The following is a 15,965-nucleotide window of genomic DNA, read 5'->3' as shown; positions in this document are numbered from 1 at the left end:
ATGTGCAGCCATGCCTGGCTTCCTACATGGGTGCTGGGGTCTCAGATTCAGGTTCTCAGGCTCATGCAGCAAGTCTTCACACCTACTGAGCTGTCTCACCAGCCTGCTGTCTTCACACCCACTGAGTCTTCTCACCAGCCTTCTGTCTTCACACCCACTGAGCTGTCTCACTAGCTCGCTGTCTTCACACCCACTGAGCCTTCTCACCAGCCCGCTGTCTTCACACCCACTGAGCCTTCTCACCAGCCCACTGTCTTCACACCCACTGAGCCTTCTCACCAGCCCACTGTCTTCACACCCACTGAGCCTTCTCACCAGCCTGCTGTCTTCACACCCACTGAGCTGTCTCACCAGCTCGCTGTCTTCACACCCACTGAGCTGTCTCACCAGCTCGCTGTCTTCACACCCACTGAGCTGTCTCACCAGCTCGCTGTCTTCACACCCACTGAGCTGTCTCACCAGCTCGCTGTCTTCACACCCATTGAGCTGTCTCACCAGCCTGCTGTCTTCACACCCACTGAGTCTTCTCACCAGCCTTCTGTCTTCACACCCACTGAGCTGTCTCACTAGCTCGCTGTCTTCACACCCACTGAGCCTTCTCACCAGCCCGCTGTCTTCACACCCACTGAGCCTTCTCACCAGCCCACTGTCTTCACACCCACTGAGCCTTCTCACCAGCCCACTGTCTTCACACCCACTGAGCCTTCTCACCAGCCTGCTGTCTTCACACCCACTGAGCTGTCTCACCAGCTCGCTGTCTTCACACCCACTGAGCTGTCTCACCAGCTCGCTGTCTTCACACCCACTGAGCTGTCTCACCAGCTCGCTGTCTTCACACCCACTGAGCTGTCTCACCAGCTCGCTGTCTTCACACCCATTGAGCTGTCTCACCAGCTCGCTGTCTTCACACCCACTGAGCTGACTCACCAGCCCGCTAGCTGGACTGCTGCTGAGGTTTGGTCTTTTACTCTATATTGTAATGCTAAGTGTAGACAAAACTTAGAGTCTGCACAGAGCCCCTGGGACCAAGTTACTTCTGATTCATGAATAAAGATGCTGACAGCCAATCGCTGGGGAGAAGAGACAGGTGGGGTTTAGGATCCCGGGATTGAAAACCACACGGAAGAAAGGAAAAAGCTGCCATGGGATAGAAGAATGTACAGGAGGGAGAGAGGGAGGGAGGGAGGGAGGGAGGGAGGGAGGGAGGGAGGAGAAACAAAGGAGGGAAAGAGGGAACAAAGGAGGGAGAGAGGGAGGGAGGGAGGGAGGGAGGGAGGGAGGGAGGGAGGGAAAGGGAAAGGGTTAGAGGTCAAGAGAACGTTGCCCAGAGGCATAAATGGAGCTGAGAGCAGCCCTGATAGAACACAGTAAATAATGAATGATAGTTTGGAGTGACTGATAGGAAGGTGGATTCTACCAGCACGGAGGGTAGGCGGCTGCCCAGGCACTGTACTACATAAGACATGTTTAAAAATAGAAAGGCTGTGGGTGTGTGTGTCTTTCATCCAGGAACATAAACATAAATGGATTAAGGCGGGTAAAAACCCTGTGCCAGGATATTGTATATACATGTGTGTGTGTGTGTGTGTGTGTGTGTGTGTGTGTGTGTGTGTGTGTTTTACTACACGGGCTTCTTATTGAATGGGAAATGGCTTCCAAGTCTGGCAGCCCAGGATTTGGATCCTCTTGCAGATCAAACCTACACTGAAGCTGTGGGTCAGGGTGCATGACAGGACCTCAAGGGGAGAGCATCAGGTAGACATCAGACTCCCAAGGGGCATCTAACCCTAAAGCTGGGAGCTCTGCTGGCCACGGCTGAGAAGGGTGAGCACACTGTGGCCCACATGCAGTCACCAAGGGACTCTTTCTCGATATCTTCCATGGCGGGAGCCATTGTGGGCAGGACACAGTGACCAAGACTAAAGCAATCAGGTGCAGGCAGTGTTCAGTGCACTGGGGTGACATAATCAAGTGTCCACCCCAGGGGCAGCAAGCACGGCATCTGGGCACAGATGCCAAGGGGGACATGGCCCTGAAAACACAGTTGGCTTTGTGTCACAGGCCGTTTTCAACAGGGTCATGAGCAAGTGAGAGCCTGTGAGATATGAGTTCATTCATTCATTCATTCATTCACTGCTTCATTCATGCATTCAGAAGACAACATGAAAACCTACAGTATAGAAAGTGGGGTGGGCATGGGGTTGAGTAACACCTGGCTTGGCAGAGGCTTCGCCTAGAGTCAGGATAGGTGAGGAGGATACCATGGCCACGTGGTGTAGAGGCCTGGACTCAGGGCCATGTAGCTTCTCAGTGTTAATTTACATAGCACTGCAGAGAAGGGAGCCCTGGAACCTTAAGGAGCCTGTTAAACATCTAGTAACTAGCACGTGGCCGAGTGCAGCAGGGCTCACTGCACCTCCTCACTGTTTGCATGGGCCCAAATGTGGCCCTGAGGCGCTACCACCCTGAAGACAGCAGAAATAACACACCGGCTTCAGGAAAGGGCTGGGAATGAGCTTCTCTAAGAGTTCTGAAAGTCCACTCTCTTCTGCACATAGTGTGTCTCCTCATGTCCTGCATACAGTGTGTCTCCTCATGTCCTGCACACAGTGTGTCTCCTCATGTCCGGCACACAGTGTGTCTCTTCATGTCCTTTATGGGTACAGCTTTCAAGCAAGTGGGAAGTCTGAGAGGTGACTCTGAGAGCAAGGGCACAGGGAAACCCTCCAGTACAGAGGCCTTGTGTTAGCTGGAGCTGCCATGAGTCAGCCTGGGGCTGCTGGCCCCTGGCTATGCCTGCCTCAGCTGGGGTCGCCCTGTGGGCAGCTCCTAGGTCTGTGGGAGCTACATGCTGGTTATGACACAGGGACAAACAGCTTCCCTAAGGAATGTCTGGGAAGAGTTTGTCTTCCGTGGATTGTGACACAGCCCAGGCTCCAGACACTTAGGAATGTGATTGCCCACGGTGACAGTGACAGCCACCCCTGGCTAACTGGTGTTGCAAGGGGCTCCCTCCTCCAACTGCATAAATCATGAGGCAGACGCATGCCTGAGAACTTCTGGACCTAGTCTGTGAGTCTGACCACATGGGTTTGCTGGTCTGTGAGTTTCTGACATCAGTTACCAGGGGCGTCAGAGCCATGGTGCAAGAGAGCTCAGGAATGCTCTCCCTGGGGTCCGATGTCTGGGGCAAGAGCTGCTTACCAGCTGCCACATGCCGATTTTAGTTTCTTCAGGAGGAGGATGGCTCAGTTCTTCACAGACAGGAAGTGGAGACTCAGGGAGAGCATTCCTGAGCGGCACTGGTATGGTGCTGGGCATACTACAGGTGTTCAGGTGCTCACCCAATGGGGCTGCTGGGTTATTTTTCTCTGTCATTATCACCTCCATGACTATAACCACTGCCATCATCATAATACCCCCACCACTATCACCATCAGCACCATCATCACCATCATCACCATCACCACCGTCACCATCACATCTATTGCCAGCATCATGGTTATCATCACTGCCATCACCTTAATTACTATCACCACCACTGTTACTGACACCACCATTACTGCCGTGACCACGATCTTTTTTTCACCACATCACTACAGAATCACTAAGCATGGCTCCTTTTCCTGAAATGACTGAAATGATCCTTGTGCTGTTGGTGCTTTGACTGTGAACATTCTCTCCCTCTGGTGAAACTCTGTCATTGTCCTTCACGCATCTCTGTTACCTCCTTTTACGAATGCCCTTTCCACATGGTGTTTATCGTAGCGCGTCCAAGAACTTGGCGGTCAGGAGTTTGGGGCTGCATCCTTCCTAGGCAAGAGGGTTTGAGCGTCTTCATCTTCGTGGGGGGGGTCAGGTAGGATGGCCCTGGGCCCCAGCTGCAGTGTCCGAGAGCTCTCCTTGATGATAGAGCTCGCCTGCCACTCAGTAAGTCTTAGCACACAGTTATGTGCTCACAAAATGGAGGCTTGGTCAGTGAACCTCGATGTACGACATCCTACAAGCTAGAACAGAAGAGCGATGGGATATGGACTCAGAAAGTGAGGGAGGCCTCCTGGAGGACGCAATATCTCAGGTCAGCCTTCCGACCAAGACTCCAGCGTGGACGGGAGGAGATCATGTTCCAGGCAAGACAAATACAGTGAACAAATGCATAAGGAGTCGGACCTCGCAGTGGAGAAGCCGACTGTGACAGGGGAGGGCCAACACTCAGGGAGACACAGGCTGCCTCAGCAGACATCCCTCCTGCCTCCCCCACCTCCAGGAAGCTACCAGGGCACGTGCCCCAGGACCCACACACAGCAGTACCCACAACAAAGGAGAAGGAAATCACAGGACTTGACAGGACTCAAATCACAGCGACCTGAGCATCATAAAGTCAGCGTGATGGTGGTCACTTAGTGCAGGCATGAGAAATTCCTGTGCAGAGGCCTCCTGAGCCACACACACACATGCACACATGCACACACGCATGCACACACGCACACACGCACACATGCACACACGCACGCACACACGCACACACACACGCACACACGCACACACGCACACATGCACACATGCACGCACACATGCCAACATCCAAGAAAAGGACATCAGAGGCCAGGGAGCCAGGCTGAGCACAGTGACACTGAGGAACAGGACGTACGATCTCAGAGGGTTTCCCATCACAGGCTGTACAGAACTGTTTGAGAGATGTCTACTTACAACAGCAGCAAAGAAGCCAACTTTAAAAACAAATACCATTTTGACACCACTAGATAGAAAAAGAAAATGGAGACACTAATGACAGCCAACTACCACACCTGGAGCTGCAGGTGCCCTGTGCCAACTTCTGCGGTGCCTTCTGTGGGCACACACAGAACCTCCCGCCCCCAGCAGCCGTGCACACATAGGCCTCAGAGAAACCTCTGGACACTTATACAGAGCCTCGGGGTCTTCAGTAGAAACTCCTGTGACCCAGGATGAGAGACTGTGAGCAGAGAGCACTGGCAGGACACACTGCTACCCAGCAGGAAGGACAAACAGCTCTTGGGTCTTAGACGCATTATAAAGAAGGGAGTAAAGTCGGCTGCCTCCCTGGAGACATCACTGATAAAGTGTAAACACAGAGGAAATGGTACGCTTACAGTCTCTGCACTTAGAGTTCAGCTATGAAAGAAAATCAGAGTGCCGAGCACAGGGCCTGGTGGCCTCAGGGGAAAGCACTGGACCTCGCCGCCCGGCTCTGTCATGATGTCTCATGGCAGTGTGGGACCCCTGGCTTCATTTGAATACACTGTATATGCCATAGTGTGACCAGGTTAAAAAATAAAACCACAACAAGAAAACCAAAAGGCAGCCTGGAGGGTAATAAACCCAGTGCCTCCCCTTAATTGCTGGACACAGCCTAGTCAGACGTCACCTTCCCACGGCTCCTTTCTTCGCCAGAGCTCGACCTCCAGGAGCCATGGACCCCAAGGAAAGCAACATTGCAGATACAGAAACCAAAAGAGGGGTGTCGCTCAAAGCACAGCAAGGAAGAGAACACGGTGTGGGAGCAGGCGGGACCTGGACAGCAGCCAGGCAGATGCGAGCCAGCCCAGGTAGCACATGCCGTAGTTACTGACCACATGCAGAGGTGGGAATGCAGGTTAGACTGCGGGGGGGCCTGGGCAGCACCTGCCATCTGTCCCCACACAGAACTGAGGACGCACAGATACCTCCACTCAAATGTTCAATGCTCACCTGTGCCTCTCCCCAGCCAGCTCAGCCGAGTGATGGCCTCCTGGCATAGACAGCCCACTGTGGTGGGTCCCTTTTGCCCTCTCATACCTGTCTGACAGAGCCCTGGCAGGAGCCCAGGCCAGGTGAAGGGCTGGGAGGAGAGGACAGGACATGTCCTCTCTTGATGGCAGACATCTCAGATCTGTAGCCAGAGGACAGCCCAGCACTGCTCCTGCAGACAGACAGCAGGTGGGCTCTCCCACAAGAGGGAGGGGGCAGGCAGGAGAGGAATAAGCAGTGAGCTCTCGGCCACAGCCATCTGCAAGCAGATCCGCTCTTGAAACTACAGTGAACAACCAACCCTGTCACTCCGTCCTGAGGGCCTTAAGTCATAAAGAACTCTGTGGGGCTTTGTTGGCAAGACCCTGGGGGGAACTTGTCAGAACAGGATGGGATGCACTATCTCCAGGGGCCAATGGCACGGACCTCCCATGAGAGATGCCACTATGTAGGTTGGCTGAAGACTAGTTGTGACTTTGCCCAGTGGGATTAGAACACGTCCTACAAATGACTCCGGGTCCCTATGGCTTGTGAAATGGACCCCTAGACACATGAGAAGGTACCTGGTCCCTGAACACAGGCCACACCCCATGTGCCCAGACATATGGTAGTACCTTGGTCCTCAGGCTGAGGTGGGAGAGAAAAGGGAAAAAGGAATCTAGAAGGTATCGTTTGATTCCTCAGCACCTAAGCTCAGGGCCACTGAGTCACGTGAGTTGGCAGGAGCTCCTTTACAGCCAAATGCCACTCGGTGGGGCTTGCAGTCACCAGAACTAACCTCGTGAGTTTCAAGGCAGAAGTTCTGGGTTCTGGACAAAGCTGTTTGGTTCTGGTAACATTGTGCCAGTCTCTAGACTATTCACACCAGGGTAATGACTGGTGATCACTCCTCCTAACTCTACAAGTACCTGGTTAACTAGACAGTTTCCTGGGACCAGGCAAACATCTGCTCTTTGGCTTTGGGAAAGGCAAACCAAAGTAAAGAAGGCAGGCGGAAAAGGTAACTAAGTCTGGGGCATGCTGGGAAATGAAGGGTGCCACAGAGGATGTCAGCTGCCTTGGGGCTCTCCCCCTGGGCCCCAACTGTCACGTCCAAAACAGCTTAAGGGTGAAACAGAAACTGCAAAAGGAAGCCCAGCCACCGTGCCTCGCACATCTCCTCACTCACACACGCTGTTCAGAGCAAGCCCCACCCGAGACAGCAGGGCATGGACCAATCTCGAAGTGATCAGAAAAGATGGTCCTCTCTGTCACTGCCCCCTCGCAGGTGACTGAGCCCCAGGGGATGAGCTTCATCCCAGGATAGGAGCAGCTGCAGCAAAAGCTCACTGCAACCTACCTGGTCACCTACCTGGTCCCCAGACCCCGACACTGCCCTCTGGTGGCACAGCCCTGCCTCACAATTCAGAGAGAGGAGAGCCACAGGGCCTCAGTGATGAGGCCAGAGGAGACAAGCAGGAGTGGGTTGAGCAGGACACACCCAAGCGATCTAAGTTAGCATCACATTTTACCACAGACTGAGGCTGCTGCTGCTGCTGTTCGGGCCCCTTCAGGGGATGGTTATTACAAGGCCTAGAAAGAACTGCTACACAGTGGGATCCACCCTGAGACTGCACTGAATGGTCAAAGTCCCTGAGAGGAGGCATCACATCTGTGAGTCTCTGTGACCTGATCCCCTGGAAGGGAAGCCCAGCTGCCCCTGGCCCCCTGGGGTCAGAGCTAACTCTCAAGAGAGCTCCTGACTCACCCTCCCTGTTGGGTTCTCTGAGCCTGGCCTGGGAACCCTGAGGCAGCTCAGCAAACCCAGGGGAACCCTCTTCCCTCCAGGCAGGAGCACAGAATTCACGATCAGTCGAAGATATCTGAGCCATCTCTGGAAGCAAGCCTTCTTCCACAAGAACTAAGTCCCATCTCCGCCCCTTCTGCACCTCTACCTCCAGGCTCTCTCTGTTCCCCTCATCTAGGAGCTCTGGGCCTTCAGCTTCACCCACTCCACCACGCCAGAGAGGCCTGGAAAATCACCTGACAGGTACCACAGGCCACTGAAATTGTTCTCCAGTCATTTGACCAGGAAGACATTCTAACAGAAGATGCAGACCCATGGTAACCCCATGGGCACCCCAGTGGTCACATGACCACACACAGTAGCTCCACCCCCTCCTTTGACAGACAGCTACCTCTCCGTCCTGCCATCTCTCCATCATCTTTGCCTGTCATCACCTCAGAGTGGATGGCAGACGTTCATTGTGCCACCTGCAGCCTCTGGCATGAGTGACATTGGTTGAAGCTCAGCGCGTGCTGTCTTCTAGGTCAATTACCAGAGAATTGTGTCAGGGCCCTGAATAGATGAATTTCACAGCAGTGGCCCCAGGTGACTTTGACACTCCCAAGGGAGAAGGTTCCTGGTACCCTTTCCGGAAGATTTCCCCACACTGAGTTGCTCTAATGAATAAAAAACAACAGCTAAACAAAAGGGTTTGAACAGCAATGCCCTGAGCCACTGGGGGACGTGGCCATCCAGGCTGGCAAATGTCAGGACTCTGTGACAGCTGTTCTGCTGAAGGGTCTGCATTGTCCCCACACCGTCGGGTGATCACCAAGGCCTTTGGGACACGGCATGGCCACTCAGGGAGTCAGAAGCTGTCAAGACAACTGTGCTCCCAGGGCAGCTTCCCTTCTTAGGCCTCCCTAAAGAAATGAACCTAGAAGGCTCTGTTGAGAGGGCATTTTACAGATGGCACACGACGCACAGCCACTGAAAAGCTGCAGATGCTACTGAGGCTAGTGACGGGGACCGTCCAGGACGGCCAGACCCATCCCCAGGTTCCCGGTGTAGCTCTGTCTCGTGGTAGTGACCACACCCTGCAGGTCACAGTCACAACTCAGGAAGCGGCTTTGAGTCTCGACTGAACTCTTGGTATCACGACCATGTGGAGGAGAGTGCAGGTGTCCTGCCCAATAGCAATGGTCCTCTCCTCGTACAGATGCCTCCCTGAGGGCAGCACATCAGTCCCAGAGGCCCCAGTGACATCTACAGCTAGCATGTGACATTTGAAGAATGAACCCCTTTCAAAATAAACAAAGACACACCACGAAAGCTCTTCTCTACAGCCTACTGGGCACAACAGGAACTGACCAAGCAACTGGCTTCAGCTTGGAGCTAACCAGTAGACAGACATCAGTCAGCCTTTCACTGACTGCCCAGGCACCGACTTCAGCACAGGGCGAACCGAGCATCAGTGTCCACTCAGGACGAGCTCGGGCGCTGATGTCATCCTGGTAGTAACGGAAGCCATAATGACTGTGTGGCAAAATCCAAGACAGACCATAAGCAAAACTGGCAGGAACCGAAGTCAAATCAACACGAAGGCCACTCTTACCTCTGGATCCTTGGTCACTTCTGATTCATCCCCTCCAGCGAAGAGTGGGCCTGTCTGCTGGGCTCCTGTGAACGGCTCTCAGCGCAGACTCTGTCAATCACACACAAACAGCCACGTGGGTATTGCCTGTGGCCAAAACACAACTCAGTGTAGACCCCATGGCATGAAGTGTGGGGCTTTAGAGGTCTCTCTTTGGAGGGAGGCCCTGCTCTGGGGTACTGGTGTAAAGTACTTGGGTTCCCTCCCACTCCTCCAGGAATGCCTCCCACAGTCCCCCCACCCCCATATCAAGTGTTGGAGGAGATGCTCCATGTTCTCAGGATCATGTTTAGATCTTTGTAGTCTTACCTGCATCTACCCTGGATACATTAAGGACACATTATGATCCCCATGACAACTGGTGAACCCTCTGTGTGCTAAGCATGTTGGTTGCTGCACAGAGTCCCAGAGAGGTTGCCTACTGTCTGTACTGGGCTACCTGCGGGGGTGTGTGTGTGCATAGGGAGGGTCCCGTATGCCAAGGCCCAGGTGGCCTCATTTCTAAGCACTTCCAAAGGAGGACAATCTGATTCTCACCAGTCTGTTTTACTTCCTCTGGTCTCTGTTTTCTAGGATTCTGGATGTCACCTTCTGGCCTGAGCCAGCAGGGATGATCTGAGGCCCTTGCCCTCCCTGCCTTCTGGTCCCTTGTTTGGGTTCTCTGCCCTTTGCCTGCACCTTCCTCAGCCTCCTCTCCATGCAACCAGATGCAGAAAGAAGCCAGTCCCTGCCAGGACACTTCCTTCCCCACCAGGGTCCTGGGAGCCATTTGGAGAAGTAAAGAAGTAAAGACTCGCGGCACGCATCGTTATTTGTATGTGGCGTACGGGTGAACTGATATGGAGACCAGAGCTCCAGGCTCCAGTCCAGCCAAGCGACTGGTGCATCTGTCAGTGCCTCCCCATGGTCCTCTAGAACGGGAGGAAAGAGACTTGTGCCTTCTTCAGCCTTATCAGAGACACAGAACACAATCATGGGACCTTAAAGCGTTCAGTGTTGCCTCCCTACCCCCATCAGTGTGCACCAGGAACACTACTGGCCACAGCAACCCAGACTGTCAGGTAAGCCAATTCCTCATGGCTTCAGAGTTCTCACTGGTTACAGGAATCAACTCTAATAACCCTAGAGACACATTTTCCTCCCTGTCCTGGAGATTCTGTGCATTTACATGGACCAGGCTGGTAGCTGGGGTCCTGTGCACTGAGCTGCATGCACGCTGAGTCTGGTTTATCCCCTCCAGGTGCTGCTGGCTCCCCCGCACCCCACATCTCAGTGTGAACTGCTTAGACTGTCAGCGAAACATAAAACCAGCTGCCGCTAGAGCCAAGCTCACGCAGCCTCCTGTCTCATCTGCCCTCCAATTAATAGTTTCCAGGTCGCCGCGGCCCATGGGAGCATCTGTGTTCCATCTCTTCAGCCCACAGATGTGGACTCTCTGGAGACCGCATCTCAGGAACACTTTAAAAAGAATGTGTTCCTCCCTCCCCAGTCTTTTGGCGCGGTAGTGTGTGTGCTCACACTTGTAGCATAGCTTGGCTGTGCTGCCCCCAGAGCAACTTCCGGCATCAGTCTGCGGACCACATGGGGCCCATGAAGAAATTCTCAGGAGCCACACTGTGATGAGTGAGGACTGAGGCCCATGTGGTGAGTCATGCATGAAGCCTCTGAGGGGAAAGTGCCCCTGGGAAGAGCAGCTCTAAACAGAGCTGAGATGTTCTTTAAAACTTTTTTACTGGGCATAGTGGCACATGGTTTTCATCCCAGTACTCAGGAGGCAGAGGCAGGGTGATCTCTGTGGGTTCAAGGCCAGCCAGAGCTACATAGTAAGACCCTGTCCCAACTTACTTTCCCCTAAGTATAGATGACGCAAGGCAAGGCGATCTCTGCCCAGCCACGAGGCTGGCTCCAACAGGACAGCGAGTTGCTCGCGTGTTTTATGTGCAGCTTCCTTCATTTAACATGAGGTTCATCCTTTTTAAAGTTTTAAGTGTGGGAAAACACGCATAAGATTTCCTACTTTTAAAGCACATTAGTGGTGCTATTCAGTCTTCACCATGGTCCGCACAGAACTCTTCCTATCTCCTCAACGGAAGCTCAGCCACACTAAACGCACCTGGCACTTCCTCAGCCCCAGCTGTTCTGTGGCTCTCCTTTCTGTGTCTGTGTGTGTGCATGCATGTGTGCATGGATGTGCATGTGTGCATATGTACGTGTGCATATCTGTGTGCATGCATGTGTGCATGTGTATGCATGCATGTTCATGTGTGCAAGTGTTCATGTGTGTGTGCATGTGTGTAAGCATGTGCACATATGCATGTGCATGAATGTGTGCATGTGTGTGTGCATATGTGCAATCATGCATATGTGCAGCATGAATGTGTGCGTGTGTGCATGTGTATGCATACATATGAACATGTGTGTGTATGTGTGTGTCCACACTGAAGCAGATTCACAGTGTCGTGTTCATTCTCATCCCTGTGCCCTGTGTATGTGTACACCAGAGGTTGACATTAGATGACATCTTTCCCGACCTTAGGGTGTTATGCCTGGTTAATTATCTTAGCACAATCTGCAAATACTGTCCGTGTTGTTGCATGAAGCATCCTTCCCTTTAAAGGTTAATGTTCCACACTATGAGGGGATCAATTTTTGTTCATCTGGAGAGAGACCTGGTGATTTTTGTGATTTTGGCTATTACGAGTATTAAAGCCTTCAGTACTTGGGTTTCATCCAGAAATTGACTTGCTGGTCTATAACAGGATCTCTGTTGCTTTGAGCGGCATCTGAGCTGACTTCCGCAATGGCTGGCCACTCTTCCCGACACTTGTGGTTTTCTACCTCAGGGTAGTCAGCTGGCTCATGTCCTTACCGTGGTTCTTATTTACAAATCTAGCTGATGAGCGAGACGGTCATGATTGTCAACTTGACTGAACTTAGAATCGGCATGGAAGCATTTCTGAGTACACCAGGGAGAGGCTTTAGGGAGGCGCTTTCCAGAGAGGCTTGCTGAGGATGAAGACACATCCTGATTGTGAATGGTACAGTTCCATGGGCTAGGGTGCCAGATGGGTCCCTGCTTCTGACCATGGATGCAGTGTGCCTCACGCTCCTGCTGCCTGACTCCTTCCCACGAGGGACTGGAATTGAACTGGACCTTCCTCAAGATTTTTTTTAATTTATCTTTATTTTATGTGTGTCAGTGTTTTGGCTGCATGTATGACTGTATCTATGACTGTGAAGGTGCCAGATCCCCCAGAAATGGACCTACAGACAATTGTGTGGGTGCTAGGAATTGATCCCAGGTCCTCTGGAAGAGCATCCAGTATTCTTAACCAATGTTAAGAATACTGTTTTGTATTTTAAAAAACTACTGTTTTGTTTTTAACCAGGCATTTAGTCACAGTAATGAGAAAAAGTAACTAAATGACTGATGCCCAGCTTCTTCTCACGTGTAGTTTTTAATGTGTTTATTTCATTTTCTGAGTGTGTCTGGATGTAATGTTTATGCCCTGCTAGCATACAAGGGCCCACAGACGTTGTAAGAAGTCAGATGCCTGGAACTGGATTTATGGGAGGTTGTGGGTCACTGTGTGGGTGCTGGGAACCAAGCTCAGGTCCTCTGCGAGAGCAGTAAGATCTCCCGACTACTGAGCGTCTCCCTGGTCCCATCACATCAGGGTTTATTTAAAAGCATTCTGCACCAAGCCCTTTGCTCGAGATAGGCACTGCAGTGTAGGGGATGAACCAGTACTTATTTCTACCCTGGCATCCCACCACAAAGACTATAAACAGCTCCTACTGCGTCTCCATCCATTACCTTCTATCTTCACCATCTATCCACTGATCATTTACCCATTATGACCCATCTTTCATCTTCTACCCATCCACCATCCACCCATTCATCCACCCATCTATCCACTGTCCATCCATCCATCCACCCATCCACCCATCCACCCATCATCCATACACCCATCCATCCATCTACCCACCCACCCACACATTCATTCATCCATCCATCCACCTACCCACCCATCTATCCATCCATCCATCCACCCACCCATCCATCCATCTATCCACCCACCCACCCACCCATCCATCCACCCACCCATCTATCTACCATCTATCCATCCATCCATCTATCCATCCATCCATCCACCCTCCTATCCACCCATCCATCCATCTACCCACCCATCCATCCATCCATCCATCCATCCACCCACCCATCCATCCACCCACCCATCTATCTACCATCTATCCATCCATCCATCTACCCATCCATCCATCCATCCATCCATCCATCCACCCACCCACCCATCCATGCATTCATTCACCCATCCATCCATGTATCCATCCAACCACCCACCCACCCATCCATCCACCTACCATTCATCTACCATCCACTCGCCCATCTATCATCCATCTGCCCACCCACCGTATATCATCAACCACTCACTAGCCGACTGTCCATACTACCCATCCAGTCCTGAGAGCACCTACCATAGCGACTCCCAGCCATGTTTCCCTGTTGAGATCACTGGCCACTGACTCCTGCAGATGCTCAAGGACCTGTCCATGCCTCTCTTCCTGGTCTGGCTCTTAAAGGACTCTACTCGCAGCTTGCTGCTTCTGAGGCAGAAGTCTCCACCACTCCTCACCCATCCCGACTGCTCTTGTCTCCACATTGAGCAGACGGCCATTCTACAGTCCCTTTCAGCCTGGCTCCATGCTCAAAGACATGGTGTTCCCTGAGCTTCGCGCTGGTGCAGTTCACACTGAGCCTCCTTCCTGTGAGTCACCCCATGGCCTCCCTGGGGAGGATGCACCACAGTTACATCTTCCCATGTTCCTCCTCTCTGCTAGAACAGCAGTCATGAGAGCTCGAGGAATGGCATGGGTGTGCTCCCTGGGAAGGCAGCCTGGCCAAGACACCGCAGTATCTCAATGAACCCCACAACCCTGCAAACAGATTCTGTGTTCTCTCTCTCTCTCTCTCTCTCTCTCTCTCTCTCTCTCTCTCTCTCTCTTTCTCCATCTCATCCTCCCCCCCCCCCACTCAATATATAAAAACCTGTGGACTCAGAGAGTAAGTAAGCTGAAATCTCATCCTGACTCTGAAGCTTGGCAGCCAACCTGGAAGAGGAGACCCACCCCAGTGAATGTGGCCCTCACATCCCTGCACTGAAAATAAGAATAAGTGGACAGATGTGTGAGCTAGCAAGAGAGAGAGCAAAGGCTCAGAGGGAAACTCAGAAGGCCGTCCTGGCAGCTGCCCTTAAGGATGGCTGTTGGATACTTCACAGACACTTCTCGGGACCAGGCTTCTCTCCCTGGAGACTGTAGAGGCCGGAAGGTCAAACCCAAGTGCAAAGCAAGGCACTGTGGAAAACAGCCTAGAAATCCCCACCCCCAGGCCCACGCAATCGTTTCAGCTGCTTGGAATCTGGACAAGGCCCGAGGAAAAAGTGTCAGGGTGGGTGTCTGATTTCTACGCTGTGATCACAGGGGCCACCTAGAAATACCGAGGATCGCACCAGGGGAAGCAGGACACTCTTCCTGAAAGGCAGGCCCCACACAGCCCTGAGACTCACAGTCTCAACCTCCAGGCAGCAGATCTCTTAGGAAGCTGCTGTGTTTGCTGAGAGCTGTTGTTAAAACACTCATCTCTCCATCTTTGCTCTCAGTGATGAAAAGAGGGGCCTGGGGGCCGGGAGGCTGGAGGTTGGGGTGCTGGGCTGAAAGTGGGTGGGGAGCAAAGCCCTAGTTGCTCCTCTCCCGATCCCCACTGTCTCTGACATCTGGCTATAGCCTGTTTCCCTCTAAGGAAGGAAAAGGACCCCAGACAAGCTTCACCCTCTATGCCTGTGCTGGGCACCAAGCCGTGGCTTCCTCCAGTCCCCTCCTGCTGTTCGGTGCTCGGTGTCCCATCTTAGAGTTTCTATAGACACCGTGATTCCTGCAACTCTTATAAAGGAACACATTTAATTGGGACTGGCTCATAGTTAATAGTCATTGTCATCATGGCAGGAGGCATGGTGATGTGCAGGCAGACATGGAGCTGAAGAGGTAACAGTTCTGCATTCAGATCAGCAGGCAGCGGGGAAAGAATGAGTGAGACACTGGGCCTGGCTTGAGCCATCACCAAAGACACACTTCCCCCAACAAAGCTACACCCACTCCAACAAGGCCACACCTCCTAATAGTGCCACTCTCTATGGTAGAGAGTATGGGGGGCCATTTTCATTCAAAGTACCCTTATGCTTACATTCTTGGAAAAAAAAATAAAAACAATTGGCCACCCTGCCATCACTGGCAGGTGTCCCCAGAAGCACAGCCTTGTGGAAACAGCCAGAAACTCTGTTAAAGCCATGAGCTAGACAGCCCTGCTTCCTGCAGTCCCTGTGTCCTAGAGGCCAGCCAGAACATTGATGGGTTTCCTACCCGAGAGGAGGGGTAGGGGAAGGCTAGCCTAGCTGTTCTCTATGGCAAACACACAAGTTACAGTGGCTGTCCCCAGTGCTGGGTGACTCCAGCTCCTCAAAGTAACACATTAGGGCTGAGGACGAGGCTGGTTCCTTTTGTATAGCACTTGCCTAGCATGCATACCTGGGGTCCCACCCCAGGACCCATAAACCAGGTAACTCCAGTAAGAATTAGAAGTTCAAAATCATTCTCTGTTACATAGAGAGTTTAAGGCCAGCCTGGGCTCCCTGAGACCCTGTCTCAAAGCTGATGAACAGACATTTGTAAGCTTGCAGCTGGAGAAACTGCAAACTCTGG

At 52.5% G+C, this 15,965-nt stretch overlaps 1 protein-coding gene across 1 annotated transcript in view; it reads right to left on the bottom strand.

Moving 5' to 3' along the window:
- Nucleotides 1–15,965, bottom strand: part of Znf469 (zinc finger protein 469) — a 220,986-nt gene that overhangs the window by 99,866 nt on the left and 105,155 nt on the right. The window contains exon 2 of the mRNA XM_034522508.2: nucleotides 9,150–9,239. The gene's annotated coding sequence lies outside the window, so the exon portion shown is untranslated. The remainder of the gene's footprint in view (nucleotides 1–9,149; nucleotides 9,240–15,965) is intronic.

This window comes from Arvicanthis niloticus, chromosome 18 (genome assembly GCF_011762505.2).
Source record: "Arvicanthis niloticus isolate mArvNil1 chromosome 18, mArvNil1.pat.X, whole genome shotgun sequence".
Taxonomy (NCBI): Eukaryota; Metazoa; Chordata; class Mammalia; order Rodentia; family Muridae; genus Arvicanthis; species Arvicanthis niloticus.
Note: the sequence above shows the minus strand (reverse complement) of the source record. Positions and strands in the feature narration are given on the sequence as shown.